Source organism: Lathyrus oleraceus, chromosome 5 (assembly GCF_024323335.1).
Source record: "Lathyrus oleraceus cultivar Zhongwan6 chromosome 5, CAAS_Psat_ZW6_1.0, whole genome shotgun sequence".
Classification (NCBI taxonomy): domain Eukaryota; kingdom Viridiplantae; phylum Streptophyta; class Magnoliopsida; order Fabales; family Fabaceae; genus Lathyrus; species Lathyrus oleraceus.
This window is the reverse complement of record NC_066583.1, coordinates 27,153,411-27,164,612: the sequence shown is the minus strand read 5'-3', so window position 1 is coordinate 27,164,612 and position 11,202 is coordinate 27,153,411. Positions and strand designations below refer to the sequence as shown.

General features: G+C 34.5%; 1 pseudogene; it reads right to left on the bottom strand.

The window, feature by feature from the left end:
• Positions 1-3,509: 3,509 nt before the first annotated feature.
• On the bottom strand, positions 3,510-6,163 carry LOC127087118 (DNA repair protein RAD5B-like; annotated as a pseudogene).
• Positions 6,164-11,202: the final 5,039 nt, after the last annotated feature.

Genomic DNA, 11,202 nt, shown 5'->3' with positions numbered 1-11,202 from the left:
AATTCATATAAATTAAATCATGACTTTTTGTGATGCAACAGAATCGTTGTGTATATAATTCAATGGGTATATATATTTGTACCTCTTTTTGAGATTTAGGATTTGTTTTTGTCCCGGACTTCGTTGGAATATCCTTACCAGCTTTTTTCAACATTCGACCGGGAACCTAAAAATTCATATAAATTAAATCATGACTTTTTTGTGATGCAACAGAATCGTTGTGTATATAATTCAATGGGTATATATATTTGTACCTCTTTTTGAGATTTAGGATTTGTTTTTGTCCCAGACTTCGTTGGAATATCCTTACCAGCTTTTTTCAACATTCGACCGGGAACCTAAAATTCATATAAATTAAATCATGACTTTTTGTGATGCAACAGAATCGTTGCGTATATAATTCAATGGGTATATATATTTGTACCTCTTTTTGAGATGCAACCGACTCGATGCGTCTTGAAATCCCTTTACCAGCTTTATGTGTGGGTCTTGTAGGAGTCTAACATTACCATGTAATAAGGATTGATTAAATATCATAATTGTAGCTGAATTGAAATGTGAATACTAAATATTCATAATCATTTAGAACATATATACCTCGGCATCTGGGAAAATTAGATCTGACGGCCATCCAACAAAGGATCCGACTGCATCTCGCATCAACATTGTCTCTGAAACAACGTCAGGTAATGGTAGAAGCGTGTCCGTATCTAATACAAGGTCAACCGAAACTTTCATATATCCCACCGGGAGGGGATTATGGTGAAGTAATTCACCCGAAGTGTTGTGCACTTTTCCCTTGCCAACTATGCGATAAGTTGGTGACGATAGATACAGCTAACAAGGTGTAATGCCCTAAACCAATAATAAATATGTTATTGTTAACGTGTATATGTGTCAAGTAAAAAAGTGCTATTTTAATTTCATAATAACATATATAATTACCTCGGGAAATTTCGGTTGACAATTGATACTAGCTCGGTCACTAGTATCTTTTGCCTCGAAACCGCGCCTTTCCTCTCTATACCTTGCATTCTCCTTTTGCAGTTCGAGTACTTATGCCCTTAACTCCGCCAAGGTCTCCATCACCTCTTTGTTGGTAGGATTTTTTGTTTTTGGTTTTTTATAAAATGACGACGGAGTCACACCAAAACCCTTACCCCTCACACGACCGGAATACTCAGGAACATTTAGTACTCGACTAAGTAGGCTCCTGCAATCCTGGATCTCGGTTGAAGGTAAGGTTTGGGATAAAGTCTCCTGAAATATTATTAGAGGAGATTAAAAATGAATTATATGTCTAACAAAATTTTCGATATAATTAAAGAAATAATGTTATATATACAAACACATTCGTCATAAATATTTTGAACCGCTTCAACGACAGCCCCATCCTTCCCAACCCGAGCAACCTTCCACAATACGTGCTCCGGAAGAGATGTTGCGTCACTTTTCTCCTTGGCTAGCTACACATTGAATCAGATTATAAGATCATCAATTATAACATATTGTGACAATGTATAAGCTCATAGCATTTGAATATACTCACAATTCTTTGTTGTAACCGTGCATATCCCGTACGCCCTTTTTTGTACGGATACGCGGGTTTTGATGCCCTTTTCCGATTTTTGTCGCTTACTTCCTGGATAAAAAAGTTTAAGGCATATCAGAACCAAGTAACTTAACAATTGTATAATACCATAATTAATAGACATTACATGGAATTTTTCGTTTCTTCGTTTGGCGACAAAGTTATCCCATTCTTCGGCTGAAATAATCTCCGCATACTTCATTGGCCGTTCTGCTTCAACAAATTTTCCTTCCTCATCCTTGAGAAATTTGTTGGACAAAAAGGATCGAAATCCTCGGAGTCTTTTTCCGGCCAATTGAATACAATATTTTTGCCGGCTTTCATCGATGTGAAAGGATCTCTAAAAAACATACACATGGAGTGTGTTATTATAAGTAATATTATAACAATATATGGTCAACAAATAGTCAACAAAAAAAACATATAACAATATATGGTAAGTACCTATATCTCGGACCATATTTTTTCTTTGCCAACCTTCAATTCCGGACTTCTCCAATTATCACATGTAATCAGAATATGTTGTCGAACAAGGAAACCAATGTAACTTGCCAACATTGAACCGTTAGGCTCAATTAGTTGGTCTTCAGCACTCCAATGTACTTCGAATTTTTCACCCTTGTCTCTTGCACGAATGATTGACTTCATAACAGTCAATCCTCGTTTGATTTCATTTTCAACATTGTTACGTGATCCACTCGCGTCATGGGTATCATCTTGGTTACTAGCCATTTTATCTGTAGTATAGAAATGATTCAATAAGACCCAAGTAAGACAATGACCATATTCGTGAAGCTACACAAAAAACACATTCATATACCTTCCATTTCTCTCATGTTACAACAATCTAAACTCTCTTTTTTTTCATCATTATTGAATACAACACTACAACAAACAAGACCTTAGACAGCGCTTTTTTTAGCCTTAGACAGCGCTTTAAAGCGCTGTCTAAACCTCCGCTGCTAAAGGTTTAGACAGTGCTTTTTTAAATCTTAAAAGCGCTGTCTAAGCCCCCCCCCCATTAGACAGCGCTTTGGCCAAAAGCGCTTTATAAGACCCTCTTATTTTAAATTTTTTAGGTATACCTTAGACAGCGCTTTTGAAAAGCGCTGTCTAAGCCCCACCCCCTTAGACAGCGCTTTGGCCAAAAGCGCTTTCTAAGACCCTCCTATTTTAATTTTTTAGGTATACCTTAGACAGCGCTTTTCAAAAAGCGCTGTCTAAGCCCCCCCCCCCCCTTAGACAGCGCTTTTGCCTAAAGCGCTTTCTAATCCCCCCCTTAGATAGCGCTTTTTACAAAAGCGCTGTCTAAGGTATACGAAATTTTTTGAAGCTTTTGTTTTAAACCACATTTTTTCCAGGTTTATAATCAAAGCAATTGAAAACAAAAAAATAAAGAAATCATGCATTATCAGATATAACTTATAATCAAAGCAATTGAAAACAAAAATATAATGAAATCATGCATTATCACATATAACTTATAATCAAAACAATTGAAAAAATAAAATAAAGAAACCATGGATAATTTACCTAAGTCACTAACTTATTAATCCACTCGATTCAACATTCTCGTTAATTTTCTCACCATGAAATATCCAACACTGATAACTTTGATCAATTCCATGCCTCAGCAAATGCGATTTCAATCCATGTGCGTCAACCTTACCAATATAACAACAATGCAAGCAAGGACAATGCATTCGTCTGGGGTTTTCAGCGTGTTGAACATCATACTTAACGAATTCCGCAACCCCACTCTCGTACTCTTTGGTCATTCGATCGGCACAGATCCATGTTTTATCCATGGTTTTCCTACTTATTAAAGTAAACAATTAATCCAGACGAAAATACATAACTAAGGTAGTATCTTTGAATATCCTAACAATTATAAAGTTTCTAGTAAAAGCAACATTAGAGGGAAATTACAGTTTCCAAAACTACCACTTTATGAAAAGATGACAATTGTGAAACAAGTTTCTGTTCAAATATTTACAGATAGCAGCAAGCTATGGACAACTTACTTTAGATCTCAGGAAGAGAGCATCATAGAAGTCCCGTTCAGATTCTGACTGTTCACACTCAATCAATTGAATATCAGTTGGTGGCAAGACAAGTATAGGCCTGAAAAAACATAAGCATAATTGATAACTATCATTATAAATTAAGAAATTCACTCATGCATACTGAAAGAGACAATTCACATGAAGTAAGAATGACTACCTTCCTTCTTTATCCTTTGTTTCCTTGGTTCTTCTTAACATCAAGGTCCTCAAAATTCCCTTGACCAATTTCAGGGCTCTTTGATCACCCTGCTCATAGGGCTTTTGAATCAACTTAGTCCACCTATATTACAAAGCAGATTAACAAATGAAATAGTAGTCTTCAAATGATTTTTATTCCAAAACATTGATCAATTTACACTAGCTACAAGATAGCCTAATATTTGACATACCACTGCCAGCTGCACCAAGGTTCAACGCGCAGGAAAGACAGGAGACTGAATAGATCCTCCAAACTATTCTGAAACAGAGAACATCACAATTTCAGAAAGAGATTCTTGACAATACACTCTTTTGCTTAATAACTATGAGCTCATTATATGGGAGGAGTACTTTTCTACTAGCAATTCTATAAATTACACAAAATGTTTCTCAATAATTAACCTAAAGCGGTGTTCCAGTTAGACACCAGCGGCAGTGTGAGGACAGGGCAATAGTAGCCTGGGCAACCTGACTTTTATGGGCTTTAATATGGTGAGCTTCGTCTAGTACCACTCTGAACCATTGGACCCTGTGGTAGATGCTATTCTCTCCATCCTGGTTTCAAAGAATCAGGGAATCCAAAATGAGGAGGTTCACTATTTAAATTTATGAAAATAAAATACAAATAAACATTTCCTTACACTTTTATATGAAGCTGATAGGACACCATATGTTGTCAAGACAACGTCGTACTCTAACAACAAATCAACATTATCAGTTCTACCCCCACCATATGAACAAATATGGATATGCTGCCTGATTTTGAATGTGTTTCAAGCTCGTCCTGGATATTATAAACCATTGTAAATTGCCTTTCACATAAATATTGAGATATATATAAAAGAACAACCATGCTTTTTTAATTGGCTTAAATATAAAAGAATAACCATGCTTTTTTAATTGGCTTAATTAGAGAGGAATCTCACCTTCCACTGACCCAATAATGCCATGGGACAAACAATCAGAGTGCCACCCTCTACATTGTTAATATTCCTCCTCTTAGTTGAGAAAATGTTGTCATATAGGCTCTCTGCGTTACTGTCTTCTGACTTCACCCTGCCTGGATTACTTAGAATCAAAGCAATTGTCATAACAGTCTTTCCAAGTCCCATTGCATCCGCCAGAATCTACAATAAACAAACACAACTGCAATAAGACAAACAGTTCAAAGTGCATGTCGCATTTGGTATTTCAAAATTGATGGCTTTAAACAAACTCACTCCTCCTCTTGCTCTCTGTGTTGCTTGTGGAAATTTCTTTGCCGCCTCCCCAGTAAATATGTTCACATAAATTGTCCTTCTGATAAAAAGTATGTCAGGTTAAAATGTATACAGATATTGAGGTAAAAGCTACGTTTTGTTTGAGGAACCATGTACTATTAGTACTTACCCATTGCATATATTGTAGGCTGACCAGCAAGGATGTAGATTTCTATCAGCATTTTCATCATCAGCTCCCTTCTCAATTTCTGTCATCCAATACAGAGCTTGACTCTGGTAAGGCTTTAGACTACACATCAGGGTTGTTGGTGCTTTTTTCTCCTAAAGATACGTAAGACATAAATGGGTTGGCCACAGACACAGAAGAAAGAGAAGTTGAAGACTATCAATTGAAATTGGAACACAATTTATACACCTCTAAGTCAAAGACTTCAGCAGCTCCAACAAGTTTATTCAAAGCTGACTCTGAAAGAGCTTGTTCATTCTTATTTGGCTCAGGAAGTGGCTCACTGATGCCTTTTCTTCGCTTATTAACAGGCAAAACTGAAGCTTCATCTGAATCAAGCTAGTAATATAAACAGAAAATTTAGGCATCTAGCATGCATTCACAACAACAACAACATTCAATTCAATTTAAACAATAATATCATGAAAGCTCTATAAAAGTGGGGAAAGAAAGAAAATAATTGAACATACTTTAAGAATCCGCTTCCGAGCCTTCATTTCCTCAGGGGTGAAATCAGCCTAGTTAAAATAACAAAAGCACATTACAAATGCAACACTAACAAACAAACAAACAAAACAATTAAAAAATAGTGATTCAATACCTTCCTATATGGCTCAATCTCTAGCATGTTTAACAGTGTAAGGAGGGGGTAAGCAGCAGAGTTAATGTGGCCACAAGCCTCTAGCCTCCAAGAGGTATCAACAGACTCCAAGAATACAGATTGATGAACATAAAAACTGTCCATAAATCAAACGAATGGGTTCATCCACCAATAAACTCAACATCATATTCAAATGAAATAGCCAAGTTACAGGCACAAAACTAAGTAAAAGGGAAAGCTTTCATCAACATCATTTAAACTAAACTAAACTAACATAAGGAAACAAGAAGTTACCCATACCTCACTAACAACATTATTTCTTGCATCATTTCCAATTTATATGGTGTGGCAATGCATCGGCCTTGAACCCTAACATTTCCAGATTGCACAAGAGACATGACAGATTTTGCCCATTCCATTGGCAGCCTCCCAACCTAAAGTGTTAAATACAACAACATAACCAAAATATATGACTTCGATTCCTTCTCACAAAAGCATCAAATCAAGCAACATTGCATTTTAATAACAAAACAATTCAGGGAAATTACACACAATAAAATATTTCAAATAGTAAGCATTGCAATCAATTGATATTATTATTACCACTCCAGAACGTTTGGTTGAGACGCGAACAATCCATTGGAACTTGTAAGAGGTATTTGGGTCAGGGAAATTGAAATAAACAATCTCATTATCCACCAATCTCCTTAGTCCTCTAGCTGTGGAAGTAGCAACCTCAATCTTCCTTCCGAGTAATGACCACCCAGGCTCAACAGGAAACTCACCATCCTCAAGATTCGGAATCTTCTTCTCTTCCACTGCATCTTTCTTCACCACCTTCAAAACACTAACTTCGTCATTAACAGCGGCTTCTTTCCCTTTCACTACCTTCAACACCTCCAAATCATTAATATCTACTTCCTTCTCCTTGGAAGCTTCTTCATTTGATTGAATCCGCGTTGCTTCATTAATCGGATCAGCGATGATGGATTCCTGTGTTTCACAAATCACATTGACATTGACAGCTTCTTCCTCAGTTTGAATAGGTAGTTCAACTTCCGTTGACTTCAGCGATTCATCTACGAATCCAGTCTTAACCGATTCCTGAGTCTCATAAACCACATCAACATCGGCACTCTCCGTATTCTTTGGAATCGTTGATTCAACTTCCATTAATTTCATTGATTCGTCAACAGTGACAACTTGTGTGTTCGTAGCCTTTAGAAAATCGTCAAACGGGAGCATTGAACGCCGCTCCACGGAAGGTTTGACATCTTCTTCTTGAGGCTCGTCGTTCACCTTGATCATCGGGGTTTTGCATGCTTCGAACTCGTCGGAGTTAGGGTTCAGAGTAGGCGGCGTGGCAAGAACACGAGCGCCGCCATTGCTGGTTAGGGCGCGGACAACGGTGAGTGGCTGAGCGACGAGAACTGGATTTCCGTTTCTAAAAACGACATTGTCGTTTTCCATTGTTCTGAAAACCTTCTCTTTTTTTCGAGAACGTTCCGTCATGGATATACAAAAATATCAGAAAATAACTTAACGAAAAGAGAAAATATCAAACCTATTCGAAAGCGCTTTTGGTTTTAATTTTTTTTTTAATTTAAAGACTTTAGACAGCGCTTTATCAAAAGCGCTGACTAAGGTCTATATTTAAAAGCGCTTTCTAAAAGCGCTGTCTAAGGGGGGGGGTCTTAGACAGCGCTTTTAGAAAGAGCTGTCTAAGACCCCCCCTTAGACAGCGCTTTCATTATTTTTTTGGAACATTTTCCGTGTTTTATTTTAATTTTAACCTTAGACAGCGCTTTCTTTTAAAAGCGCTGTCTAAGATGCGCTGTTAAAAGTCATTTTTGGCGTAGTGTAAACTCACACACACCTACTGCATACAAAAGACCAATGCAAACTTATGGTGTTTGGAACATGAACAAACTTGCATCCATAATCATCAAATTTCCAAGCACAAGCTCAAACACACTCCAAATGACATCAGTTTTCAATCAGAAATAAAAAACCTTACATAACCATACAACATACAACATTCAGTGATCAAAACCATACACAAAAAAATAACAAAAAATGATTTTCAACAAGGTGCTCATGAACACCATATAGTGCTCGTTTGCCCTAAACAACATTAATCAACATAATGCACAAAATGTAAAACTCAGTTTAGAAAATGCCCTAATCAAACACCTGAAAATACAAACTATTGAGAGAAATACCTTCAAGGTGACGGTAACGATGGAGAAGAAAGTGAACAGCGACGGTGGACGCAGATAACTCAGTGAACGTGAACGCAGCAGCAGAAAAAGGCGACGGCGACGACGACGGTGAGGGAGGGAGAACGAACGGAGGACGAGAGTAATCGCAGTAGAGAGTAATCGCAGTAGAGAGAAAACCCAGTTACGTAAACGAAATAGCATATAGCAAGGGAAAATAAAGAGACATGCAGTATATGTTATAATTTTAATGTTTACTAAAGGGGACTTTAGAGGGCGCTTGTGTAAAAAAAGCGCCCTCTAAAGGGGGCCTAAGAGGGCGCTTCTAAAAGCGCTCTCTAAGGCTTTCCAAAAGCGCCTTATAAACTGGAAATGTACATGGACTTAGAGAGCGCTTTTTTAAAAGCGCCCTCTAAGGGTACCCTTAGAGGGCGCTTTCATAAACGCGCCCTCTATTGGTGTCCCTCCATTTCCTCATTATTTTTTCGCTTCACTTTAGAGGGCGCTTTGTTACAAAAGCGCCCTCTAAAGTGCGCTGTCTATTCCAGTTGTTCGCTCCTTATTTTTTCTCTTCACTTTAGAGTGCGCTTTTGTAATAAAGCGCCCTCTAAGGTGCACTGTCTATTCCAGTTTTTAGTGTAGTGCCTCCTTTGACTTTTTAGCTTATTGGGGTTGACCATATGCCTTATAAAGGGCCATGAGCATGTCAATCACCTAGACTCTAAGTCATTGTTAAACTCTTGATTTGCTTAAACATTTTATTTTAATATTTTGAGTATTAAAAAAAAAATCCCCTTGATTTTTAACAAAAAAATGAGAGGTATGTGGCATTTTGGTTGAAACATATTTTGTTGTTTTTTTATTTAAAAAGAAACAGATTTTACCTCGGCTTTGAGTAACAATCGAGGTAAATATAACCTTGTTTATTCAGTTTCTTCAGCTTCTTCAGCGTCCTTAAACAAATCTTCGTCGTCCATTTAATGAGTATCAACGCTCAAGACACTATCATTAGTGATCCTCCTGAAACCTAAAACCTTTATTATAAAAGTATTCTGAATATTAAAATTTGATAGTAGTGAATCCACAAGAAACTCAAGCGTTTTTGTGAAATCCTATATGTTTAATCATAACGCCAAAGATTTATGTGATGAATTGCAAGTTCAGAAGAAAAAAATCAGTTCAAAGATTTGTGTTCTAACATAATCTCTTAATTGAATATTTATTTTATTTATGTAACATTTTTTTGTTTTATATCAAACATTTGATCTTCCTCAAGATCAATGAAACAAGGATCCCCAACATTTGCTCTTCTCCAAGAGATTTAGCATTTGTTCTTAACCGACAACGATGACGATGAAGAACAACATTTTTACTTGAATATTTTGTGTAAACAGTGTAATATTTGGTGTAAATAATGTAGTTTGTGAACAAATTAATTTATTAATATTTTTTTGTAAACAATATAATGAGTATTTAATATATATATATATATATATATATATATATATATATATATATATATATATATATATATATATATATATATATATATATATATATATATCTTTTCACTCAATTTTGTTATTAAACCAAGAGGTTTTCGAAAATATAAAAAAACTATTGTTGAGATTCAAACTCATGACCATTTAAACTAACTCCTCAGTTATTTTTAAACCGTGAGTAAAGTTCCCACTTTTCATGTTATCATTCGTTACCTTGATATTATAACTAAGATGAAATTAATTGTGTCCGACATGACATGTGTTATTTGTTATAGTAAGAGTGTTGAAACAAAATCTCTAATAGTTAGAGAAAGCTATATAAATCCTCTTCTCTATTGAACTTCATATTTGGAAAATGCTTATGAAAGAGAGCTAGAACAAAGGTGTTGATGATTTACGTTATAATGTAATACGGTAAAATAAGAAACACATATTTCTAAACTCATTCATTTATATCGAAATGTTTTAGAGTTTCAATTACTCTTATTTTTGACCCATACTTCGCCAGGTATATTAGAAATAAAACTACATTTTTTTAAAAATAATTGATATTTAAATTTTTATTTGCATATAAAATTATCTTGCAGGCCATTTAGATTATGTATGCAATTATACTATTAATTTTTTAATGTGAAAGACAATAAATCAGAAAAAAAATACTATGATAATTTAAAATGTATAAATTTAAAGAAAGGAGTATTAATTAATAAAATAATATTATTAAATACTTCTTTGTAAATTATATTTAATGTTGTATCTATATGTTCACATTCATTATTAGTCACCAATATCTTCAATCCTTTCCTTGAAGTAACCTTTGATATGGCAATATATATTTGTGTTAGAAAATTTGTTGTGTTAGATATACTCCAACATGTTTAAGTGATTGTCTTTACTTTTATCGATAGTCATTGCAAATGAAACAACTAAAGAAAATTGACATTCTTGAATTTTGAAAGATATTCTTTTACTAGAAGGAGTCAATGATAATCTTGGGATATAAAATCATTGACTAATATTAATAGTCATTAATATATTACAAAAATAAAAAAATTTAAACTCATATATCAAAATCATTTTTTAAAATATACTTTACCTTCATACATGTGAAGGTTCAGGTTTAAGGATTTTGTGTTCGTCGGTTTGATTGAAGAATGCATAAAGAGATTTAGTATGAAAGAATTTAATGAAGAGTGAATTGGATGAAACTAAAGTTCCTCTTCTACATTTAATTGTCTATATTATGGTTATATAGACAAATTATCTAGTCGTGAGAAATTATAAATTTTATCTTATAAATTTAGTGTTTTTTTAGTCAATCACCTCAAATATATAAATTGTATCGTCTTTTACGCTCTATATCACTTTTTGAGTCATTCATCCAATCTAATTTAAATTATTTAAATAAAACATATTTATTCTTATTTATAAATGTCAATTCTTTATATTAATTTAAAATTAATAAAAAATAATTTTATCTATCATAAAATATATAAAGAAATAATTAAATCATTCTTATTTTTAATATTGTAGCTTAATATTCTATTATTATTACTATTGTTAATTATTAATGTAGAGT